The following is a 27,026-nucleotide window of genomic DNA, read 5'->3' as shown; positions in this document are numbered from 1 at the left end:
TTACACATTTGGCTCCTCTTCCAGACTCTGAATTCACATATAACCCTGGTACTTAGGACAACATTGGAACATAAATGCTTATGAAGTACTTCCTCAATGGATATTGTGTTATAAGAGCAGTGCAGAGGGATACAAGCATTCAGAAGAACACAAGGTTATATCTGACTAACAGCAGTGAGTTCAGGAACACAGGTACTGTTCCTTTCTCAGTTATCCATATTGAAGCTGCTAATTGTTGGCTTTATTAATTCAGCAAAACTAGTCTGACACCTCACCTCCCAACTTTTTCAGAGTGATGGCTTATACAGACATTTAGTTAGGTGGTTCATATGGAAAACAGTTTCATGTGTAACTCATCCATTTGAAATTTTATCCCAGAAAAAAGAATAAAAAATAAAAGATGCTTTGACATCTAGATCTTCACCATCCTTTTGCACCTCTGATTTTGCACTATTGCTCTTTGTCAAAAATGACACTACTCTTTACTTCTTTCTTCAAGAAGTGATTTCCAGAAGTGATAATGGAATAAATCTTGATTTTGTGTGTGTGTCTGTGTGGTAATTTACTAGAGGAAGATCACGGATTAATGAAATCTACAGATGACCCTTGGTGGTCTAGCGGTTAAGATCCAGCACTCTCACTGCTGCGGCCCCCATTCATTTCCCAGTCAGGGACCCACACCACTCGTCTGTTGGTTGTCAGACTGGCAGCTGCATGTTGCTGTGATGCTGAAAGCTATGCCACCGGTATTTCAAATGCCAGCAAGGTCACCCATGGTGGACAGGTTTCAGTGGAACTTCCAGACTAGACAAACTAGGAAGAAGGACCTGGTCACTCACTTTTGAAAAAATTGGCCATGAAAACCCTATGAATAGCAGCAGAGCACTGTCTGATATAGGACCAGGAGGTGAGAGGATGATGCAGTACAATCAGGCAAGGTTTTGCTCTGCTGTACACATGGTCACTAGGCGTCAGGATCAACTTGACAGCACTAAAAACAGATGACTCTAAATCCTGCTTAAGGGTTTCAACAACCTCTTTTACCAAAGTTTTTAAATGAAACTTTAACTGTTAACATAATTGACTGACTTAGGTCTCATTAACTTTCAACCTGAATATTCTCCTCAAATAGCTAGTGTAGGAATTGGCCAAAGGTTGATGACACAGGAAAAAATTAAAGGTCTAAATCACCTATGAACTGGATAATCAGTCACTGAGTTATTGAGCCGAGTGTATGTTATGGAGTCCTCTTCCATCAATGCTTTAATGCAATTTTTATAGATGCTTTGTTAGCTGTTCGTGAAATCACTGCTCTTGTAACACAGCGCTGTTTTAGAGATAGAGAATTCTACTGGTGCTTTGAACATTTTAAATTAAGTTATACCCATTTATGAGAGAACAGCTCCTACGTTTTTAGTTCTAAGACTGTGAATCTGACTGCGTATTTATTTGAACAGGAAGATCTTGCCTAAAGTTTAATAGATTTTACAGAATGCAGCCCAAATATCTCCCTTTAAACCACCAGCACTGTGATGAGAAAAATATGTGTAGCTCTCCCAAGCCATACACTCTAGAGGCCTCCTCCTCTGCAGGAGGTTCTATTGCCACATAGAGAAGAAAGAGAGGGGAGAAGATAAGAGGATTCTAGTTGAGACTAAGAAAGCGATGAGACTTGTCTCCACACAAATAACGCATACCATACCCATCCCCACCACCGTCCCCATCCTCCCTACTATCTTGCCCAAAGCCACGACTGCTGACTTGCAAACTTTTCTTCTGTGATGGCCAGGGAATCATGTGTTTCATGAACTGAGTTTGAAATGAAAGCTAGGGCACTAACAGCTCTTGTTTTTGTCCTCTCCTTCACAACAGCTTTGAGAAGACTCCACGGAGCATCTTGGACTTCATGGAAACAAGCTCAAAGTCCAATGACTGTCCAAAGAGATGGTATAGCATTCAAACTTCCTAAACCTACTACTCAAGCTGCTCTGTTCTTACTCATTTTCTTCTGTCAAAGAGCCTCTTATTTCATTTCAAGCTGGCTATATGAGGAAAAGTATACCAGGGATAAACAGTTGCTTAATAATTTGTTGTGAGAATACACACTGAATTATATTTACATATCTACACCTCAATCCTGTAGCTTCATTACATCTTCATAAGAAACACAGCTTCCCAGAACACACCACCAGATATTTTATCTCCGTTTGGAAACTTGCCTTTGTTGCTTTCTTGAATCTCTTCATCTATGCCTCAGTCTCCCATGCAGTTACCATTTAACAGGTATTTATAATGATTTTTTATGAATAAGTAACCTCGCTAGGTACTGTAGAAATCAAAGCCATATCAGAGACAGCCTTTGCCCGCAAATGGCTCACCACCTAACTGAGGAAATAATAGGTACAAATAGTCAGAACAGAAGCAGAACATATGTGCCAAAATCAAGATACAGGTTGAGTGTAATAAGAAAGAAGGGAGATAGTACCTGCATATGTATCACGCTTGTTAAGGAATGCAAATTTATTCCAATGCAATTTCTATACAGGGAACAATTTAGCTATAAAGCAAAATTCACATTTGCTTCTATACAATTTCGTCTGCGGAAAACTGCAACCCGTTGAATTGAGCTGTGTAAGAGTACAAAAAATAAATACCCACATGTACATACCTCGGATATTTACCAGCTACCTCAGTGTTATGAATCACACCTATCCACATCTAGGGTTAAAACTTTCTGTCTATTGCAGATAATCGTCCTTCTACCACTTCACAATAACTCACAAGCTGCACTCCTTCTGACACTCATTTCCATTAGCAAACTTCAGAGATTTTTCAAGGTAAGGTACCATATTTATTGGAGCATTTATGTATCTCTTAACCAATTGACACATGTAAAAGCATGCTACCAATTTTACTAGGTTCCTATCTTCTTTTTATGTGTCACTGATGAAGTTTTTGAGCACTGTATCCCTAACTCCATTTTTCCCAAGTTCTGTGGTTGTTTCTGTGAAGTGTGCATAACGTAGTGTTATTTAGAAATGACGTCATGTTATAGCAGAATTGACTGTATATATGCACATTATTTGAAAAAGTATATAAAACATAAATAAATGTAATAATATAAGCCTTCACACACATACATTTCTTCCTCTCTCCCTTTCCTAGCATGCTTCCGTTAGTTTCAACATGGTTGATACAACTAACTCCCTTTTGGGATAAAGAAGTGTTCTAACCTCTTGCAAAGACAATAGTGCTAAATACTAACCTTGCCCTGTTGCAGGCCAGTTTACGGTCTCTCCTTCTTCACAATAATAAGAGCAAGGATTGTCCGTTCTCTTCCATTCCCCTTAACCCTCAGGTATGCAGTAGAGAACTGAGAGTTTATAAGACTGAAGCATGTTTTGAGTTGGAGTCTTGTTACAGTCCAAGTAGAAAATGTATTCCACCTAAGTCAGACTTTAAATGTAAAATCATCACAAAAACTATATTTCCCTATAAAACTGTATCTCCAGCTACTACCATAGTGCCTGACACACCTTACGTACTTCATAAATATTAATTGAAAGTTAATTTAGTAGCATAACTATTTCTGATGGTTCTGTTGCTGTCAGCACATCTACCTTCTTCAAGTGAAATGCTTAAAACTTGTGACACTTTCATAAAAGATACCAAAAAAATTATATATCCAAACTACCATAGTTCCTAAAGAAATCATTGATGCCAACCTTAAAATGACCTTATTTGAGCCCTCATTTATCCTTCAGTACACTCTCATTTTGCCTATTATTTAACAATTATTGGCCAATAAAAAGAAAACAAATACATTGCCCATCCTTGCTTTTGAAGAGTGTAAACAAAGAAAGCTCAAAATAACCAACCTTGTTTCTGAAGTTGTCAGAATGTGGCACTTGTTACTATAGGAACAGAGCCAGTAATTATTCATCTTTAATTCATTTGATTAAACAGCAAAAGAATTGGAAAATTAAAAACCGATATTTGAACTGAATTAAGGAGGCAATTCAAGTGCAAGGAACACTCATTTGCCTTAGGGATGAATGGGTCTAATTCAAAGATACTTAATTATAGTACAAAGATCACTAAAATAAGCATCAATTGATGAATAAGATGTCCTCATCAGTGGCTAATGAGCCCAAGAATCAAATTTGGATCCATCTCAATTGAGGTGTTTCATTTTTGTTTAATACAGTACCTTGTTTCTTAAATGAGTTTCCACCCATTTCTAAAGCCTAAGCTGAAGACTATGGGTTTCCATTATGAGCAAACATAGATGTCACTGGTCTTGACACACTTACCGTGAAACTACTAAAATGTGACACTTAATCTGAGCACAAATACATTTTTCCACTCGATGTAACCTAGAGAAAGGCACACAGTTTCAGGAATTTTGGAACCTCTTTCTACCTAAAATAAATTCATGGGTAAAGTGAAAGACCAGAGGTTTTGTAACATTCCACAGAGGACCAAAACTCCCAGAAAATTTGGACACAGAAACTTGCTTATGTTTTTTTAAATGTTAAACCCTGATATGAAATATTAATCCTTTACTATATGCCAAAAACGTGGTACAATTTGTAGAGTTTTAGATATGATCTTTTAAATAGAATCTCACATATTACCAAAGAATAAAAAAAGTGTCACTTTTATGATAGGAAAAAGTCATAATAATATACTTAAGAAATACATGAAAATAATTTGAAAGTAACAGATTTGAACTGAGTATAAAGGTCATATTTTCAAACTAATAAGGATAACTAGAAAGCCTTCAGCTTTCATTTGGAGCAATTCACAAAGACAGTGTTCCTGACCAGACCCAGCAGGAGTCTTTGCGTGGAGCTTGGAGTATTGCCTCCCTTAGGAATGCTCATCACTTTACGCCCTCCTTCCCATCTGCTGGGTCTTGTGAAGTAAGGGTTGAGCCAGGGTTGTGGGTGGATGGATTAAACAAGGTGAAGTTAATGCACATTTTGAGAATCGCAATCTCTTTCTCCTTGGCTTGTGACCTCTGGTGACCAGCCAGAGAGAAGGTGGGTTTGAGGATAAGAATAAAATAGAAGTCAAATTTTGGAAGTTAGTATTTTACCCCAAAGTAGAGTCTTCCTAATTTATACACATCTAATTTACAAACCAACGTTTCATCCAGAAGCCCTACAACTCCTGCCACTGCTATATCTGAAAAATATTGGCACTAACAGTGTAAATAATCTATGTTTTCAAGGCATAGTATGATAAAATGAAAATAAAGTAGCACTTCACTTAAAATCAAGGTGAAATCCTTCTCATGTCATTCAGTGCTTGTCATGATCTGACCTCTTCCTAGTTGTTCTTTACCTTCAATAACTTTCTAATATAAAATCTGTGTCAGTGGTCCTTCAACTTTATCATAATTAACAATCACTTGAGATGCAATGCTTATTAAAAAGGCCAAGAGCCCTTGACCCTAACCTTGTAAACTGATTCAGTGGGTGTAGGGTGAGACTCAGAAATTTACATATTTAAGTAGAATCTCCAGGTGATTCTGAGGCAGGTGGTTCCTGAGCCGCACTGATAAAAATACCCTATACTTCAGCTGCACCCCCAAATTGTCATGCTCTCTTATGTCTCATGACTTCCTTCTCCACGAGTTCTGTCATTCAACTAATAATTACTGAGCACTGGTCTAGGCCAGCTCCTATTCATCTTTGAAAGCTAATTTCCTGGTAAGGATTTCACGACCCTTACCAGCTACGCGACAGCTAAATTAAGTGTCCTTTTGTTCACCAAGAACCCTGAGTTTAGTTTTCTTCTAGCATTTAAATAGCTATATTAGAATGATTGGTATACTTGTCTGTCTGCTCCACTAAACCATGGACCTGGTACAAAGTTGATGTTTCAAACAAATACTTGATAAATAAATGAAAGTAAGTGAGTAAATGAATGCACTGACTTTAAAAGTGGACCTCCAGATACCAGTGGCTTGTCTCAGGGATGCTTTTAGGCTTCATCTCCCCAACTCCTCCTGCTCCCAAGCAAATTCCTTTTCACAGGACATTAGAATTTTTTACTTCACTTTATCATATTGACTGATAATTCATTAAATTGCAAGTTAATTTGAGTTAATAAACACTTTCCTTTTAAGATGAAAATCTCTCCACAAGGTAAAATATTTATCAGGGTTTTTACTATGACCGTAATATAGAACATTCTAATCAGATTGTTTTCTCCCTCAGGCTCACTTTCTTAACTCCTCTGCAACATTTCTAATTTTTCGGTAGCTTATTAAGTCTTGAGAATATTTTAGAATGAATTTTTAAATAAAAGTCTAAACTACGTTTCTTTCTGTTGAGAATTCTTATTCCAAAATAGTTACATATATGAATCACAACTTTATGCATCGAGAGTCCTAGAATTTCAAAGAGGTATAGAGACCCATTTCAACTCATTCTATTTTACAGAAAAGAAAAATGAAGTGCAGAGAAGTTAAGGAAGTTTCAAAAGTTCAGGCAGTCCTCCCTTCTTTATTAAATATTTTGGATTCTATTTCAAAATGGCAAATAAAACTGAATATTTACATACGTACACTTTACTTTTGAAAGAAAATAATTCTATCCTATATTATCTGTATGGAAATAACAGACATCCATATACTGAGTGTTAAGTACAATGGCTTGATAGTATTTAAATTTATGGAAAGTTTTTAGTGTATGTGCATGGCTCTAGTCCACAGGATTGATCATCAGGCAGGTGAAGAAATTCTGAAAATTAACATCTGACACTAAGGGTTCAGTAGAATTTTAATGGCATCAAAAACTACTGACGGTAGGAAGGTCCTCTTCAGTATGAAGCACAGATTTCTATTTTACTCACCATTCACTCTATGATACTAAAGTGGATCTAAGATTCAGTAAGAAGGCTGGAGCAACTCCCTGTGCCTATGGCACGTAATGGACCTTCCCTAGCTCACCAGATAAACAAACTTCTCCCTAAGATTGAGTTGAGATGCCATATTCTTACCCCATGGGTTCCAGTCGTGGCTGTGCTACTTGTATGACTTCATCAAATTACCTTGTCCTTCTCAGCCTCAGTTTTATTGACTATAAAATGGGCATAAAAATAGCACCCAGCATGCAGGGGTGCCATGAGGACTAAATGAGATAATGCATTTAAAAGCATTTAACATAGTATACGGCCATTAGTAAGTCTCAATAAATGATCATTATTAGTATTATCATCATCACTATTATTAATCTCACAGTTAGAAACAAGGTGGATGTTAATAAGGAATAAAATTGTCTGACTCAGTTTAATTATGTTTTAAATGCTTACTACGAGCCAGACACTGCTGCAGTGACTTACATGTATTTACTTTTAACAACAAACCTATGAGGTAGTGCTATGATCGGAATGTGTGTGTTCCCCAACATTCACATGTTGAAATTCTAACCCCTAAGGTTGATGTTGGTAGGAGGTGGGACCTTTGGGAGGTGATTAGGTCAGGAGGGTAGAACACTCATGAATGGGAATAGTGCCTTATAAAAGAGACCCTGCAGAGATCCCCAGCTCCTTCCACCAAGTGAGGACACAGCAAGAGGGTACCAGCTATGAATCATAAAAAGCGCCCCTGCCAGAGAATGTGACCGTGAGGTGCTTTGATCTTGGACTCCACAGCCCCCAGAACTGTAAGACACTCTGTTGTTTATAAGCTACCACCGACTCTGTGGTATTTTGCTATAGGACTTAAGGACTTAGGGACCAAAGGACTTAAGACAGGTGGGTACTATTGCACTCATCTTACAGATGAAGAAAAAGTTGCATAACTTATCCAGTATCTCACAGGTAATGAGTAGAAGATGTGATTCAAATAAGAGCAGTCTTAGCACCCCTATGTTAAACCATTTCTCAGAGAGCAATACTTAACATGATTCACTCAATTTAATTTCTCAGAGTTCCATTTAGCTTGAGGACTACTAATATTTTATTTTAATAATTTGGATAGCTAGAGACTCAATGAGCCCAAGTTGATAAACAAATCTTAAGAGAAGTATATCAAAGTACAACAGCTTGGCCTATTATTTTCCCCAGCTCCTGCTCCACTGGTATTGGCCGAAGCACTTTAGCAAGGAGACCAGGCAAAGACACGGAAAGGGGCAGGAAGTTAACTTCACCATTTGAGCATAATAATTACAACAACCAGCTATTACTGCCTACCCATAATGGGCCTGGCAGCATCATAGATACATTACATCCTTTGTTTCATTTCTTTTTCTCACATTTACAAAACAACAACACAGGAAAGATTTTCACCTCCATTTTATACAGAAGTGGAGATCCAAAACATTTAAATAACATGTTCTACACTTTGCTGCCCCATCAATGGCAAAGCTCACATTCAAACCCAGTTCTAAGATTCCAGAGAGCCATATGATATAAAGCTCAACCACTGCATTACAAGTATTAATGCCAAAACAAAGGAAAGGGAGGACCAAGGAAGAGAACAGAACTCCTAGGGGCTCCCATATTTGTCTAGAGTTTCACACAATGGAAGACTCTAGTGCATCCAGTTCTTTAGGTTCCCTTTTTTCTTTTTTTTTTTTTGAGGAAGATTAGCCCTGAGCTAACATCTGCCATCAACTCTCTTCTTTTTGCTGAGGAAGACTGTCCCGGAGCTAACATCTGTCCCCATCTTCCTCTATTTTTCATATGTGGGATGCCTGCCACAGCATGGCTTGATAAGCAGTGTGTAGGTCTGCACCCGGGATCTGAACCAGTGAACCGCGGGCCGCCAAAGTAGAATGTGAGAACTTAACCACCATGCCACTGGGCCAGCCCCCTTTAGGTTCCACTGTTTAGAATATCTCCTATCATCCACTATTGCCATTTTTCTCACTGGCCCCTCAAACTGACTATTCAGATTTATCTGTATTTTATTTGCATTCTCAGTCGCATTAGTGTCCATCTGCCTTGCTAATCTCTTTTAATTGCACCACTTGCTCACCAGGCATTTATTATTTCTAGATTTTTCTCCTAACACTGCTTCATTCATTTGCTCAGTTTACTCAACTACAGATCTTAATGTAATAATTTTCGTAATCCATCATCTAAAGACTAGTTTCAGGCAGTTAAGCATTGCATTTCACGTTTACTTATTTTGTTATTCAATTCTTTAGTTATTACTTAGCTTGGCTGACAAGCAGCCATTCAATTAGTTGTACAGTTATTAATAAAAGAAAATTTAAATATAAAACACAAAAGACAAACTGATTTCATACCATAGATACGACCTAAATACATTGTGGTTTATGAGATCAAGTGTGCAGTCATGTATACATACACACACAGCCAGGTACTTTGACTCCACAATTGTAAGATCTGCATGTAGCAGGTCACTGGACAAAGAATCAGATCTGGGTTAAATCCTGATTCTGCCTATTATTATATACATAGTCTTTGGTAAGTCATTCCACAACTCTGATCTTCAGTTTCCTCATCTATATATGGGCACAATAAGCTATCCTTACAGAGTTGTGTGGATGACATGAGCTAATAAATAAATACAAAGCACACAGCATAGAGTCCAACATACAGGCTCTCAATACATATCCATTTATTGTTAGTATATTAGTCTCATTCTCCTTTTAATTCCAATTCTACATTCATAATAATTCATAATATTTTAGTTTAATTCCAGATGTGCTGGTGACTATGCAGAAAAGCTATCTGGTTGAGACTACGTCCTCAAATGGGGCCTTGTATATAATAGGCATTCAATAAATGTTTGTTGAATGAATAAACAGAGGACTGTGGCCTAAAAGTTTATTATGCAACCTGCATTTACTATTTATAAATATAGGTTTTAGAGTTTTAATATTAAAGCAAAATAGGGATGAGCTCCATGGATAATATGGGACAAGAAACATTCTCCATCACCTCACTCACTGGTAGGAATTTGCTAGCAACTTAAAGCTAAATGGCTAAAATATCGGGGCCAGCCCCATGGCCTAGTGGTTGAGTTTGGTGCAGGCCACTTCAGAAGCTCATGTTCCATTCCTGGGTGCAGACCTACACCACTCCTCATCAGCCATGCTTTGGTGGTGACCCACATACAAAATAGAGGAAGATGGCACAGATGTTAGCTCAGGGGGAATCTTTCTCAAGCAAAAAGAGGAGGGGTGGCAACAGATGTTAGCTCAGGGTAAATCTTCCTCAGGAAAAAAATGGCTAAAATATGCATAGTTCTGCCTACAAATCCTGTTGTTTCTTTAATTCAGTTCCTATATCTGTCTTACATATATGCTTCTTCTACCCCTAATAAGGACACAGACTTTTTCTTTTATTTATAGAAGTCAGAAAACTTAGGACCTTACAAGCAAAAAACCTAGTGTCATCACAAGAAAAGAACAATTGAATCTATGTGTAGTGGTAGATACAAACTAAACTTATTATTGTAATCACATAATAACATATACATAAATCATAACGTTGTACATCTAAACCTATTATAATGTTATATGTCAATTATATCTCAATTAAAAAAAAGCTCACCAAGCAATTCTAATGTGCAGCCAGGAACATGCATTACAGATGTGTTTTAGTAAAATGTAGCCCAGCATTCAGGGCTTAGAGTAATAGTATCCATATCACTATGGTACCAATGTAGAATCCAGTCTGTAAGTGCCAATATAAGTATATGTGGTACCACTAGAAGTATCCGGTTGTATGTTACATAACGGCCCTGGTAGTAATGCAAAATACCTTATCCTTTCAGTCCCTACTCCTAAAACTATCCCAAACATGTTTTTGGAGGACCTTTTTATGTACCTTCAAATGCTATGAGTGTGCAGTGGTCTTTGCTTTTTTAACACAGAGCATGGGCATATTATCCTGCTCCTACAATTTAATTGGCCTTTTATTTGAGAATATCTAAAAGTTGACCAGAGTTGAAACTATTAGAACTCTATTTATCTTAATATCAACTAGCAGAAAAAAAAAAAAAAGTATTTACAGAACCCTCATTTTGCATCAAACATTGTGCCAGGCTCTGTGGAGGTACATAGAAGAAATACAGGACATAGTCCCTAACCTTGACATGACCTTGAGCTGAGAAGAGAACACCGTAATAAACTAAGATTCTAAATAAAACAGCTAGAAAATAAATAAGTGCTAACTGGGTGGTATTCATGAAAAATACGTAATAGGAGAAAAAGAGTGGTTAATAGGGACAATGAGAATAATGACAACTTATGTTTATTGAGCACTTACTATGGCCTAGCACTATTCTAAGTGCTTCATGAATATTAACTTATTTGAGGTTCTTAATCCTAGGAGCTGTTATTTTTTCCCTTTTACCAATTAGGAGACTGAGACAATAGAGAGAAAAGAACTTGCTTATGGTCACAGCGTAGCCTGGACTCAAACCAGTGCTCTTGATACATAGTCAAAAATGGCTCTATTGAAGAGGGACACTGGAACTGAGTCTTGAAGGAAAAGCTAAGATTTTGCATATTTGTTTTTATTAACATGAAGCAACAGAGTATAATTAAGAGACTGTCCCCTCAGCTGTGCCACACAGTGCTGTATGACCTTAGTCAGGGTGCCCCCTCTCAAGCATCAGTTCTGACATCTGTAAAATGCTGGTCCATGATCACTAAGACCCCTTTCAGATCCATAGCTCTCTAAGTACAATTTAAATGAACAGAAGAAAGATGGGAGGACATAGCACAAAGGCAGACATAATGAGCAGAGGTGCGCAGGTAAAATGAGAACTAGGAGAATGAGAGCAGTCAGAACCAGCTTCCAGTCTTCCATGAAACACAATTTACTGCATCTGCCACAGAGATCTTAACGGCTTTTGTGTCATAAAAGACATATACCATATAAGAATAGTAACAAAAATAAAAACAGCAACAAAAAAAACTAGAAGTTCAGTTTGCTCAGAGAATCATAAAGAACATATGACTCTGGAAAAGATAGACATCTGAAGCCTCCTCTCCTAGGAAGAGGGTTTTTCCTGGATCTCTGCAAACCAGGTTCACAGTATCCTCTTCAGAGATGAGCTTGAGATGCCAAATGCCTATTTTCTGAAGGGCCTCTTCACTTCACGACAGCACTTTCCAGGTTTTTAAAGATCAACTTCACCTTTGCTTTTTCTGGGTAATGCCAAGATCTTCAAGAGGCTGTGACTCTTTATGGAAGGGTCCAGAGAGTAACAGTTCCCAGTGAAATCTTAATGCAGCACAATATTATCACACAAAACATGGCTAAGAACAATAAAGCTAAATGACAGACACTGCTGTTTCATTCATAAATGGTCCAGAATCCTATTCAATGTTCTCTTTGCTCTTTTCCATATCAGTTCTATTGGAGATTCTGAGGCTTGAACTGGCCTGATTCTAGCCTGGGTCTTGCCCTTGGAATGTGTTGACTACATTTCCTTGCCTTGGGTTTTCTGAGAGTTGACAGACTCATCCAAGGAGGTCTTTTCATTTCTGTATACTTGAGAGAGAACACCAACCACAGTTCAACTTCTAGGATGCCAACCCTGGCCTGACCAGGAACACCCAGTCTCCTCTAAGTTCCAGGTAGTAAATAACTTATCACTTAAAACTGACTGTGTTTCAAGTTATTTTCCAAAGGATGATCTTGTCATAATTTTATTCCTCAATTTGTTCCAATCATGCCTTGAAAGAATAAACAGGCAGGAAAATATATTTGAATATATATTTGATCTAAACAATCAGAAAGATAGATATTGAAAGAATTATTTTGCCTGTTTGTGTTAATGTAAAAGAAACTATGAAGTGAAACTTCCGTAACTGGGGTGAAAACTTTGTTAAGATGAAAAAGTACATGGAAAGCTTTATGATCCTCTCAAGCTACTCATGTGTGTTTTTCTTCGTAGAATCTGTGTCATCAAAAAATAGCCCATGGCTAGCTGAGGTTGGTTATAATTAAAAGACCCTTCAGAAAGATGAGACTGAGGGCAGCCAGTAATGAATAAACACAGCTGGCTCAGCTAGCCCTGCATTTCCTCTTCAGAGTTTATCGTATAGTGGAAGAAAATGGCATTAAGTATTTAGAGCCTCAGACTAAATCAACTAGGAAAATTCTATACTCCTAATTTTCCATTCACATTGTACTAAACTTGGGAGCAACAGAAGACAGAAGCATGAAGAGCACCACATCAATAAGGACCATGAAACAAATGAAGGCTTCATTACATAATTTCCTTTTCTATCAGCAGAATAACTTTTGTTTCATAGGTCAAATATATTCCAGAAACCAAAACAAGATTGAACAAACTTTGGGTAGTTTTCACTATCTTAGTGGTCTTCAAACACTTTAAAAGAAATAATATTTTTAAAGAAGGGAAAAAATTCTCATCGTTCATTCTAAATGTTATATATAACTATGATATTTAGACACTGTAGCCTTATTATCTGAGAAGTACTAAAAGTCTATATAACTGTAATAAGTAATTCACAAGATTGATAATTTATTTGGAGAAAGCTGGGCTAAATTTTTGACACTTCTTTGAGATATGAAAATAAATTATTCTAACTTCTATCTAAATAATCTAAATTTGGTTTGCCCAAGCTATTCACTTAGCAGCCAAACGCATTAGTTCCTACTCAGGTGTGACAAACCTCAGAATACACTAAAGTTCTTGAGCAAATACATTGTAAAGTTTCAGTGCCTGAGGGAAACCAATGCAAGGAGGAAACATCAACTTTTAAGTAATTCTAGTCTATTTTTATAAATTCTTAAAATTTTAACAATGTCTTTTGGTACTAAAATTACATTTTCTTCTAGTTACCCTGTTCTCAAGGAAAGGATAGCCAACATTTTAAAATTAAATGAGACTTACTCCAGTGCTCTTATTTAGATGTGGATCCTATTTCCAAAGTTCCTTTTACACCTTTCCAGTTAAGGGGGGAGAGTGGGGGGAGCTTCTTTGTTAGAACCTTTGCAATTAACTTCAAATATATTGATTTTTCATATGAGCTTATGATTTAAACTAAACTCATATTATCAAGATATGTAACAATATTTCTCAAGGCAATGCAGATTAAACAATTAGGAAAGTATCAATTTGGACTTCTAGCATAAACATGACTCTAAATAGCAATCTTCCCTTTCTCTTCCTGGAAAGCATCTAAAAACAATAGAGATAATAAAAAAATAAGACCCTGTAAGATTTATTTTTAGCAAGAGCAGGAAATGGGCATAATCTGCAGACTCTAAAATTTGTGTAAAGACTGAGATCAGGAAAGGGTGGCATGGGAGGAAGCAAAAAGAAGCACGAGAGAGACTGCAATAGCAGGTGGGCCCAGCACCAAGAGATCTTGGAAAGTGATAGTGTTTACTGAGGGTGAGGGGCACACCCTGAGATGCAGAGATGTAGCTGATTAATGGAAATACTTATTCATAAAGCTAGAGGGGATGAGGATACATACACACACATGCATGCACACACACACGCACAATCACGTGGAGAAGGCATATTTGTAGAAAACAGTCTCCATGGCAGCAGAATAGAAGAGAACCTCTACATTATAAAATTAGGAAGATTGGGAAAATATCCTGATCTCCTCCCCGACTCCACTCTCCCAATCCTCCCCACCCCCCAAATTCTGCCCCATCCTGAGACATTGCTTGCCCAAAGAGGAAATGCAAGATTTCAGAAATAAAATGGAGTAAGACAAAAGGAAAAGATGAAATGTTTTCTGGCAGAACTCATGAAAGAATTATAAGAACAAACAAAGCTATCAAAGAAATGAAGAAAAAATTAGAAGGAGCCAAAGAGAGAACAGAAATTGCAGGAAACACATTAAGGGAAATAGAAGACTAAATGAGGGGTAAAAAAATTAAGAAAATGAAACAAACAAAAGAATAGAGAAGGATAGAGAGAAAATGATAGATATAAAAGACAGGCAAAGAAGATCTTAGATATGCATAATTTCCTTTTTTTCCTGGAAGAGAAGCAGAAAAATACATGTAGGTAGGAACAGAATTCAAGGAAAAAAAATAGAAATAAGAAAAGTCTTGTATTATATACAAGAACAGTCCTCACTGAGATAAATTTTTACAATGGTATTCAAATTTAAACACATAAAAAGAATTCTTCAGGAAATCAAGCAAAATATGCATACGTAATTTAGCAAAAGTGACTACAAAGAAATGGAAAATAAAAACAGATCACGTTCCATCAAAGATGTAGGGAAAGTGACCTATGAGCTACCACTAGAAAAAAACACTAGGGCTACATGGATTCACAGATTTCTAACAAGTCTTTAAAGAATAAACAATTTGAAGCCTATTCAGTGTTTCAAAAAAAAGGAGGAAGTTTCCCTAATTATTTTTGTGAAGTGCGCATTGCATTCTCCCTAAAACTGAGTAAATGTTTATTATACATACACATGTACAGGCATGCATGCATACACACACAGAACTAGATATCAATCTCATTCTATACAAAAATCCTTTAAAAATTTTAGGAAACAGAGTCAGCCCGGTGGCTCAGAGGTCAAGTTCCTATGTTCCACTTTGGAAACCCAGGGTTCACCAGTTCAGATCCCGGAGGTGAAGCTACATGCCGCTTGTCAAGCCATGCCGTGGCAGGCGTCCCACATGTAAAGTAGAGTAAGTTGGGCACAGATGTTAGCTCAGGGCCAGTCTTCCTCAGCAAGAAGAAAAGGATTGGTGGCAGATGTTAGCTCAGGGCTAATCTTTCTCAAAAAAAATTAGGAAACAACTCAGCAGCATAAAAATGTAAAATAGCAAGGATTATTCAATATTAGGAAATCTAACAATATAATTAATCATAAGAGAAAAACATGATCTTATAGATCCTGAAAGGCATCTGGTAAAGTTTAACAGTCTTCCTTGATACAAACAAACAATGAAATAGGAAGAGATGAATTCTCTATTCAGTGAAATAGGAATAGATGGATATTCCTCAAATTTTGTCTCTTTATTATTAATGAGAAAATTATCAGTTAAGCCAAGCATGACATCTGGAAAACAACACACTTATACAAAAGAAGACAATTAGAGTCATGAAGATTACAAAAGGGAAGGTAAAAAGTATTCATATTTGTAAAGGTTATGATTGGTACCTGGGAAAACTAAGAGAATCAACTGAAAAATTACTGCAAATGGTGACAAAATTCACTAACATACAGATGTACTAAATTAATATCAAAATTAATAGCTTCCTGATATACTTTTTAAAAATTAGAGAGCTAGAATGTATAATAAGAGAAGAAAATTTACAGAAAAGATGTAAAAAATAGCAATAAATGTAACAAGCAATGTTTAAGACCTATATAAAGAAAACACTACAGCACTACTGAATGATGCCAAAGAAGGCTTAACCCAATAGAAAGACATGCCATTGCCAAGTTCTTGGAATTATACATTATAAAGTTGTCAGTTCTCCTCATGGTGATTTATAAATGTAATGTGATTCCAATAAAAATTCTAACAGGTTTTCTTTTTTTTAAATAAAAACTAATTTTGGAACCAGAAAAGCTAGTTCTAAGGTTTATATGAACAAAAACCAAAAGAGACTATCTAGGAAAATTCTAAACTAGAAAAGAAATGAGCAGGGACTTACCTTACCAGATATTAAAATTTATTAAATCTTTAATAATAAAAGCAACATGGCACTGGCACATAGAAATATGGAACAGAAAAAAAAATTCAGAAATAGAGCCAAACACTGGAATTGATGAAGACAGCATTTCAGAACAGGAGAGAATATGGTGTTGACAGAGCTAGAGATTTAGGAAAAAAAAATAAAGTTGGATCCACCCCTCACACCTTGCAGCAGGATAATATCGAAATAGATCAAAGATGTAAACATAAGAGGGAAGAGGAGCCACTGTTATCATAAGAATCATGGTCAGGGGCAGGGGTAAGGGGGAGGCACAGGAAATGTATAATTTCAGAGAGGGGAAATCCAAAACATATAAAAATCCAAGACATATAAGTGAAAAGACTGAAAAATTCAACTACAAAAATATCTACAGTGTTTTCTTAGCCTTCACGGCAAAAACAAGACCAATATCTCAAATAAAATGAAAAGACACATGCAAATGACTTCTGTGCAGAAGGTGCTCAATCTCACTTGTGCTAAGAGAAATACAAATTTTATCTACTTTGAGATATCATTTGTCACCTACGACACAAAAATCCAACAGTTTGAAAACATCCTCTTTTGGCAAGGCTAGAGGGAAGAAAGGACACCTATTCATTGCTGGTGGCAGTGTAAACTGGCGAAATCCCTAAGGTGGGCAATTTGCAATATTGAACATTAAAATTTACAATTTTAATGAAAACTATAAATTCATACAGTCTTTGATCAGTGATTCCACTTCTAGGAATTTATTTGACAGATATACTCAAAAAGTGCAAATAATGTACATAAATGGTTATATTTATCACAGTATTGCTTGTCATAGCAAAAGATGAAACCAACCATCATTTCTATCAGTGGAATTGTATGCAGGCATGAGGGAGAATGAGAGATACTTTTGAGAAAAAAAGAAAGTAGTACATGTTTCTTATATGCTTCCATTTGTGTGAAAGGGGCAGGGAGATAGTATAGGTTCATATTTGCTTGAATATACTGTAAAAAAAAATCTCTAGAAGGTTAGGAAAGAATTATTGCAGAGGAAGCAGGTAGAGAACTAGGTGGATGGACTGGAAATGAGTAGATGGAGGACAATAGTGAGAAGGAGACTTACCTGTATATATCTTTTTGTAGGTTTCAATTTCGGTATTCCATGAATGCATTGCCTATATTTTTTAGAATCACTAAATCAACTAAAGAATTAAAATGTGCATACCCTTTGATCAAATAGTTCTGTATTTAAGAATGTATCCTCTCGAAATGATTTAAAATGTGCATAATGATACAAGCAGAAGAAATACTCGTTGCAGAGTAATTTCTAATAGTGAATGTAAAAGAGAAAGCGATAAAAAGAGCAATAATTCAAACACCAAATGTCCAACAGTATAGAATTACTTACATAAATATTATTGTATTTATACTATAGAATGCCATGCAATCATTAATAATTATGTTGTAAAACACTTAAAGAGTTGGAAAGATGTTCACATTATACTAATGGTTCTGCTAAAGCAATTAAACAAGAAGTCCATTAGACAGGGGGTGGATGCGTTGGCAGCCTATGTAAGCAAACCAAGACCTAAACCAGTCATTGCACTCTGAGAAAATTACCAATCCTTTGTTTGCACTTGCCTAGAGAGATGAGCTGAAGAGATAATGATGCTGAATCTGAATCTGGCTCATTGAGGATTGCTATCTATGATTGATTGTATGTCTGCCAAGGGTAAAGAATAAGCACATAGTGACATATATGCTACAAATTTGCCACCCCTAGACTAGTAAATTAGGCAAACAAGGAAAACATGGCTAGAAAACACAGGCAGACTAAAACATAGTTTACAGATTAAGAACATATGTGCACGTATTTATACATATGAAAAAGCCAAATTGTTAGATTAATCTATAGACATGAACAAATGGAGAAAAAAGGCAATGGAATGTCCGTGTCCCTGGCTTATCTTGATACGTCCAAGCTTACAGTCTTGGGTGATCTTAGCTTTACCTCTCTTGATTAAAGTCTACTCACTTATGAAACACAGGTAACTATGACCTATCTCACAGGGTTCTCACCAGCTCAAACGTGATCCTGTGCAATACATGGTAACTATTATATTATGCAAAATGATGCTAGATGTTCTCCTGCCCAACAGGAAGAAGAATGCTTAAGGTGAGCTCCATAGGGACTTTTGGGTCGGAATCCGGAGTACTAGCTAATTAGTAAGCCTTGGAACTACAAAGTTTAATATAAAACAGCTTATGTCAGGGAAAACCAAAATGATTCATTTCACTCAGTAATGAATTCCTTTATGCACAGTTTGTCTATGCTTCCTCACAACCCAACATCAGCTGCAAACCTCACTAGAGCTCGCAGGTTTGTGTGGCATGGTCATGATGCATAAAGCTGAGTAATTGTTATTCTCATTCTGTTATTATTTTATCACTTGGTAGTAGCTTTTATAGTTCTTCCAAAAAGTTCACTTTCCATCTAGCAACAATTTGAGGGAGAAAAAAAGACCAGAGAAAATGTTATTAATCTTTTCTCTTTACTAGATTATGTCTTATAAAATAGTTTACAGACATCCCTCTTTTTGATCAATACGAAATACATCCACAATCAGTAGAATTGTTGCAATTCTACTTTTTTACAATTCTACAGGAATTTGGCCTATGTTCAACCCTCTCATTCCAGGCCTGCCCGTTCCTGGGAGGAAGGATAAAATAAAGCCAAGAGTAAAGAGCTTCTGGCTAAGAATAAATTCCTTGCTCCTTGAGGGCTGCTGGGATTCAAAAAGAGTGCTGTCCTTTGGACTTTAAAGTTGCTGGGCGTGCTGACATGAGACCTCACACACTCTAGACCTGTCGGTTTTGGTGGATAGTCGCTGCAAATCTGTTTCTTGATGCTTTTATTGAAATCACGGTTAGGACCCATTGCCTGTCTAGTTCTATGTTATCTGTTAGAACCCACCGAGTAAATGAACGCACATAACTTCTAGCCACTCTAGGTCTCACATTGCCCATTCTATCACCTGTGACAGGCTATCAGTTACAAATATTGGCAACAGTAAGCCCAAGACTATGGTAGGAAGGCTTGCATCCACCTTGTTGGCCACAAACAGACTTGGCCCAAATGTGGTGCAAAGACCCATAACGAAAGGAGTGGGGATGGAGTGAAACAGACACCACCAAAGCTGTTCTGAGACAGAGAAATGTGTTGGTCTTTGGAACTTTTGATATGAAATCCTTATAACGAACTAAATTTATTCTCAGGCATATTTTACTTATCTCAATAGAGCTAAAATCACTATGAAATATCAAGGAAGAACTCTCATTTTAGGGAGAAATAATTACATAGCAGAATTCTCATTCTTTACCTCAGAATCTTCAACTCCTAAAAAACATGACTCAAAACACCATTAGTTGGAAAGAGAAGTACGTTTTTGTAGCCAGCTCAAAGGATTTGTGTTCTATACAAGAGATATGGTATATTCTATTGGTGTTTATATAATTAAAGAAAAATGCTTTGGGAAGAAAAGGCAGCTGTGCATATACAGTCATGGGAATTTGGAGGCTCAAAACAAAACTGGATCGGGATTATAAAATACTTCACAAAAAGCATTATTCCAACTACGTATTTTCCGAATAAAAATAGCTTTTCAGTGAAAATTTGAAGATGATTATTTAGTCAATAGCCAAAACTGTTGCAACCCAACCTTTATATGTTGCAACATCCCCCACTAGGCAATATGCTGTAGAAGTGAAGGACACAAACTCCATGGTCATGTAGACCTGTGCTGAATTCTCCTTTCTGCCCCTCTACCAAACATGTGGTTGTGGGCAGGTTAACATAAGCCTCAGTTTCCTCACTTGTAAAATGGGTATAATAGAACCTCCCTCTTTTAGGCTGCTGTGAGGGTTAAATGAGATAACACATGTGCTGTGCCGAGAACAGAATGCCTGGTACAAGGAGAGCATTAGTAAGCGTAGCTCTGATGATTTTTCTGTTCTATAAACACCTTTTTGCCCCTCATCGAAAATCAAAAAAGGCCCTGCAAACTATTATGACAAAATTTTCTTTAAAAATATTCTGTACAATAATCACAATTTTATTAGCAAAGTGTTTTTTCAAGAAACAGAACAAGGTTTTTGCTGCTGTTGTGGTAATGAGTTGGGACGAGGCCTTATGTCTCTCAGCATCCCGGTCTTCTCAGTGTAGTCTGCTCCAAGATCCAAGATGGTTTTTTTCGGCTTTTAGTTTTTGTTTTTTGGGGTTGTTTTTGAGGAAGATAAGCCCTGAGCTAACATCTGCTGCCAATCCTCCTCTTTCTGCTGTGGTAGACTGGCCCTCAGCTATCCCTGAGCTAATATCCGTGCCCATCTTCCTCTACTTTATATGTGGGATGCCTGCCACAGCATGGCTTGCCAAGCGGTGCCATGTCTGCATCTGGGATCGGAACCAGCAAACCCTGGGCCGCCAAGAAGCAGAACATGCGAGCTTAACCACTGCACCACTGGGCCAGCCTCCCAAGATGTAACAGTGATCAATGCCATCATTGATAAAAATGACATTTTAGGGGGCCAGCCCTGTGGCATAGTGGTTAAGTTTGGTGCACTTTGCTACAGCGGCCTGGGTTAACAGGTTTGGATCCCAGGTGCTTACCTATACCACTCGTCAGCCATGTTGTGGCAGCAACCCATATATAAAATGGAGGAAGGCTGGGACAGATGTTAGCTCAGGGCCAATCTTCCTCAGCAAGAAAAAAGAAAGAAAGAAAGAAAGAAAGAAAGAAAGAAAGAAAGAAAGAAAGAAAGAAAGAAAGAAAAAGAGAGAAAGAAAGGAGTTATATTTTAAATAAGATCAAAATGTTATAAAAATTTAAGTGAAAGTTTATAGACAAAATAATAAAATAGGTGTATTGAAGAGATCAGGGCTCCACAGAGTTCATTTTTACTTCTTTTTGAGTACTTCTATAAAATAGCTGCGTTAAATTAAGAACCCATACAATAATCTGCCTTAAATTCTAAGAATTAGGCAGATGTAAACCTCTCTGTCCAATCTCTGTTTAAATATGAAAAATAGCTATTCACAGCAAGACTGGAAGTAAAGTTTGTCTAGGAGCACTGCTGCTACCAGAGAAAGAACCCTAATGAGAAATGCCATATTTTGCAGCAGCAGCTGTGTCTGCAGACCTACTTATTCTGAAATCATGCAAACTCATCTTCATAGGGGTCTCAGAATCACGAGCAGATAGGGGAAAATTCACACATTTTACTTGGTTCACTGTTTACTAAAGAAGCATACCCAGTCATTAGGATTAATTAGATTGAAATTATATGATAAAATATCATACTTAAATTTTCATATATGTTAACTGGGTTTCTCTGTCTACTATATATGATTTATATTTTCTATATCAGCCATCTTTAGTTCAAAGATGGGGATCTTTGGGATACTGGTATATGAGAAAAATATGTTAAAAGGGAGGGAGGCATATGGCAAAGGCGAACCAAGTCTACTTCACTATTTTTGCCTTTAGGCCAGCCCTGAGGTTAGAAGTAAAAAGGAATCATACTATAGACACAGGTGAAATAATCAACCAAGTTGCTCTTACAAGTACAGACGATAAGCTTCCACAGGGCAATCTGAAGAGTTCTGACAGATTCCACCCTCTCATAAATGTTCCCTCAGAGAGAGCCTGTGAGTGGCGCTGAAAATTCCTGCAGTATTTGTTCCAGTGCATTAAGTCTTTGAAGGTCCCCACCCAAATGCCACGGGCAGAGGGCTGATTATAACACGTTAAGACTTTGTCAGTTATTATGATCCTCATTTGAATTAGATCAAAAGAATAGGTATGTGGCCAGCTCACAGAGATCTGAGCGATGGGACAGAATAAGAAGAAAGACATTTATGGAAGACCGTCTATGTGCCAGGCCACATGCTTAAAAACTTTACATGAGATTACTTCATAGTAGGAACTGTTAGCATGCAGTAGGGACTATTATCGCCTTCATCTCACAGATAAAGAAACAGATGCCCAGAGAAGTTAAGTAATCTACTCAAGATCACATGGCTCGTCGTGGGCAGAGCAAGGATTTGGACTTAGCACTGTCTGACTCAAGAGAATAAGTTTTTCACTACTATCCTAGCATTTGGATAAGCACAGTTAAATTTAAGGAGAGGGCCCAAGAAAATTCCAGTGTGAAAAAATAGTATCTGGAGAGTAAAGACCATAAGGGAAATCCAGACCACTATCGGGCACCGTGTGTTTGAGGACTAAAACACCGAGACAAGAGAGTCAGTTTACTATAATTTGTAACTCCTAATTAAGAAAGAGGATTGAAGAAGAAAGACCAATGTATTATCGCACAATTATCATGTAGAGTAAAACCAAAAGTAAGACTTTCAACCTTCCACTGCTTCTGTGTGTCTTCAGGCTATTAATGCTCCCCTGCAACAGTTAAATTCTACTATATTTGAAAGTGCAAGAAGATATGAAAAACATTATTTAGATGAATATTTTGAATGGATATGTATGGATAAAGCTGAGAATTAACTATCATATATTAACCATATTGTTCTATAGCCTTATCTAAATCATAACTTTTATTTTCATTTAATTTTTGTCTTGCGATCATTATATATACTTTATTCAAAAAACTCCTTTTAAGAAAGTAAAATATTGGAGCCAGGGGATGTTGTCTTCTTGACTAGTCTTGGAAATAGATGCTGAATAAAACCAATACATATTCTGTAGAGCCCAAAGAATTTACTTTTTGACGTATTTTGTCATAACAGTAGCCTCTCTCAGAATTTATGACAAAGTTCTGAGCACCAATTTACATATTTATAACTCCTGGTTGACTGAAATTTGACACCATTAAGTGCAAGTCATTGGCAGTTCAGGAAGTTACAGTGGAAGCTTCTCTGGGTGTTTTATGGAAATACCAAAATATATTTGTTCATACATAACAAAAAATATGCTTCAACGATATAATATAAAAATGTAGAGCATCGGTGGTTTTCATTTGACTGCATTAAGCTCTCTTAGTCAGTCTAGCATACTAACATCATGTATCAAATGTTATGTTGCTTGGTAGAAGGTCAGTGTATTTGGAAGATGTGTGTAAGGTGATTTTTTTCTATAATTAGATGATAATTACATTAAAAGCTGTCTACCTCATAGGAGAATATCACATCTATACTATCCTCTCATTTTTTTCTTCAATTAATTCTCTTACTCCAGTAAATTAGTATTTTACAAAGAACACTGATACACAGATGTGCATGAAGACACAAGTTCCTCCATCCAGTATAATCACACTGAAAACATAAGCAGTAAGGATTAGGAATATTTACAGTTAATACCAAATGTATACTCTTTTCAACGTATGCATTATGTGAGGGATAATATGGATTTATAAACTGTCAATTGCACTGTTCCTTTTTTAACTACAAATATTTCTTAGAGGTTACTCCTAAGATTTATATTACATGTGTACTGGAATTTGAAATTATAAGTTAAGGTTAATATGCAATTTTTAATATGGAATTCTATTTTTTAAAGCCATCCCAAATTATATCTACACAGAAACATTTCTCCCTTTTGTCAACTATGAACATGTGATAGACAAAGACATTTGAAGGTGGCTTTATCACAATGACTCTTCGTTTGCCATTTCATTTATGTAAATTCAGACTATACTACATCTCATTGATGCTACAAACAGAAATTTTGAACTGGTGTTTTAAAGCAATGTAGCAACATTAGCTTATTATGAATTTTTTCTTTTACATTCTACACTTGTGAAAGTTATGGGCAACAACTCATATACATCAGGAATTAATATCAGTCAAGATTCCTACAATACAAATTAAATGTATTCTATGTGATATTTTATTTCCATTCATAATTACTTGTCTGGATATGATAATCTCTATTTCATTCAATTATTCATTCAACAAACATCACTGGTGCTTATTATTGTTGAGTTTTGTGCTAGTCCCAGGAAGTAAAAAAAAGTATGTGATGTGGTCAACGAGAGGCTTAGAATCTTTATAGAACAACAACTAGCAGTCTCCATATACTAGTCTTATAGTCAAATAAGGAATAAGTAAAGTTTGTTAACATGAAAAAAGAATTAAATTGAAATACATACATTTTTACTTAGTAATGTCTTCCAAAGAGCGACTTAGAAATAACATAATCTTTTTATCACAATTTAATTTCATTTGAAATACATCCATCTTACTTAGTGATTCACACCATCCCTTTTCCATCCTACCTGCATTGCACACTGTATATCAAATGATAAGTATGATTGGGAAGGAATCTAATCTGAGATTTTCTAGTAGAAATGCCACTGTAATCCAGTTAGGGAAGAGTTCGACACATTAATTATGAAGAAAAGTGCCCCCAAGCCATCTGTCATCCTCAGTTATTCTTAGAAAGTGCTAGGGAGAAAAACTAGAGGATATTGTACTGAATTCAGGTTTGCTCAAAATGCTGGCTCATCCAAACTCTAAATTCTTCAGATTTCTGTTTCTTCTAGTTTTCACTCTTAAAAAATACTTATCTGATGTCATACTTAACCACAAGCTTTTGCTCCTATTTGGACTTTTATATATACTTTGCTTTATTGTTTTATTGGTGGCATTATATAAACTTACGTGGGGAACACAAATACTTAGGATCAGATGAAAATTGACAGCACATGGAGTGTAACACTGCTCTACCACGCATGTTCCATCTCCATCACACTCCAAACATCATTTTCAGGAGGACCCCCTGGAAAATTTCCACAGACAGGGATCTCACTCCATTCCATGGCATGGGCAAGCTCCTTACACCTTAGGGCTTTCATGAAGGTCCTATGCCTGAAGTGCTCTTCCCCTAGTTTGTCAACTAGCCAAATGACATTTGTCATTCTGGATCAGCATCAATGTCATTGCTTTAGAGAAATTTCCCCTGACCCAGTCTAAATCAGGTATCTCTATTATAAATTCTTATTGTAAGCCTTTCTTTCCATCTTTGCACCCCTCACAATTTGTGATTATGTCTTGTTTAATTATTACTTTGATGTCTGTCATATTTATTCATCACAATGGCCCTAAGAACTATAGATACTTTCATTATCCACATTTTACAGATGAGGACATTGCAGTTCATTGCTAAATGCTAAGCAGTTAGCATGGTGTCTGGCTCATATTTATATACAATTAATGGTTGTTGAATAAACTGACTGAACCAATAATCTCCAGAGTTGAAATCTGACTCACTCTTGACATGATGGAGACAGTGAGTCAGACAGAACTGACTTTGAAACCTGCCTGAGTATGGGATCCTGATATACAGAGACATAGATACCCTACGGGGGATCAGAAGTGGCCACCCCAAAATGTGTCTCTTTGGCTTGATTATTTTTAAGGACAAGAGACTCTGAAAGAAACTTTTAACTTCCCCCTAAATGCTAAAAGAATTTAAGATAGAAGGCCTGTCCCCAGGACAGGGCATCACCATAGATAATTCTGGGTATTGATAGACTGGGAGGGTCCTTGCTAAGCCCACTCTTATCAAAGTTCTGTCTACCAAATATTTGCTTTTCCGTTTCCATGTGAATTGCCTTCCTCCCCTTTTAAGTCCCAAACCATTACCCCCAATATCCTCTTTTATCTTTAGCTGAAGATGATATTTGAGGTAGCAGCTTTCGCCATTCTGGCAAGTTACTCAGCTTTCCTGGGTTTCTCCCATGTGTACATGTTATAAAGTTTTGTTTGATTTTCTCCTGCTATTCTTATTCACACCAATTTAATTCTTAGACCAGCCAGAAGAATCTAGAGTGTAGAGGAATTGTCTTGCTCCTCTACAACCTTTTAAGCCTCATATTTTCATTTCAGTGACATGAGTATAACACCTACTTCATGGCATTGTTGTTAAGATTTAATGAGCTAATGTAATCAAAATAACCTAACCTTAAAAAGCACTCATAATTTGTATTCATTTACTCTAATTCCAGCGTATGGATGTTTAAAGGACACATCTCATTTCTCCTCCAAGTGATAGCCTTTCAAATGAAACATTTTAGCCCTTATTCTTCCAGTTAATTGACCTGTGTTTCTTAAATTGTCCTTACATTCATTGACTTAGTTCATTCAACAAATACTTATTGGGTAGATACAATTCAAAGATATAATTACTCATAAATCCTGGTCTTTGTGGAGGATACAACTAAACAGGAAGCTAAATTATACAATCAAACCCTCTGAGGCAGGGTCACTCAGAGGACTCGTCAAAGCACAGATTGCTGGGCATTAGCCCCAGACCTCCTGGTTCAGTCCATCTGCGGTGGGCCCTGAGAATTTTCATTTCTAACAAGTTCTCAGGTGATGCTGATACTGCTG

At 36.7% G+C, this 27,026-nt stretch overlaps 1 protein-coding gene across 2 annotated transcripts in view; it reads right to left on the bottom strand.

Annotated features, from left to right (window-relative positions):
• PRKG1 (protein kinase cGMP-dependent 1) overlaps positions 1-27,026 on the bottom strand; it is a 1,184,543-nt gene that overhangs the window by 990,235 nt on the left and 167,282 nt on the right. The window lies entirely within an intron of this gene.

Source organism: Equus asinus, chromosome 2, assembly GCF_041296235.1.
Source record: "Equus asinus isolate D_3611 breed Donkey chromosome 2, EquAss-T2T_v2, whole genome shotgun sequence".
In the NCBI taxonomy this organism is placed as follows: domain Eukaryota; kingdom Metazoa; phylum Chordata; class Mammalia; order Perissodactyla; family Equidae; genus Equus; species Equus asinus.
This window is presented reverse-complemented; position numbering and strand designations above follow the sequence as displayed.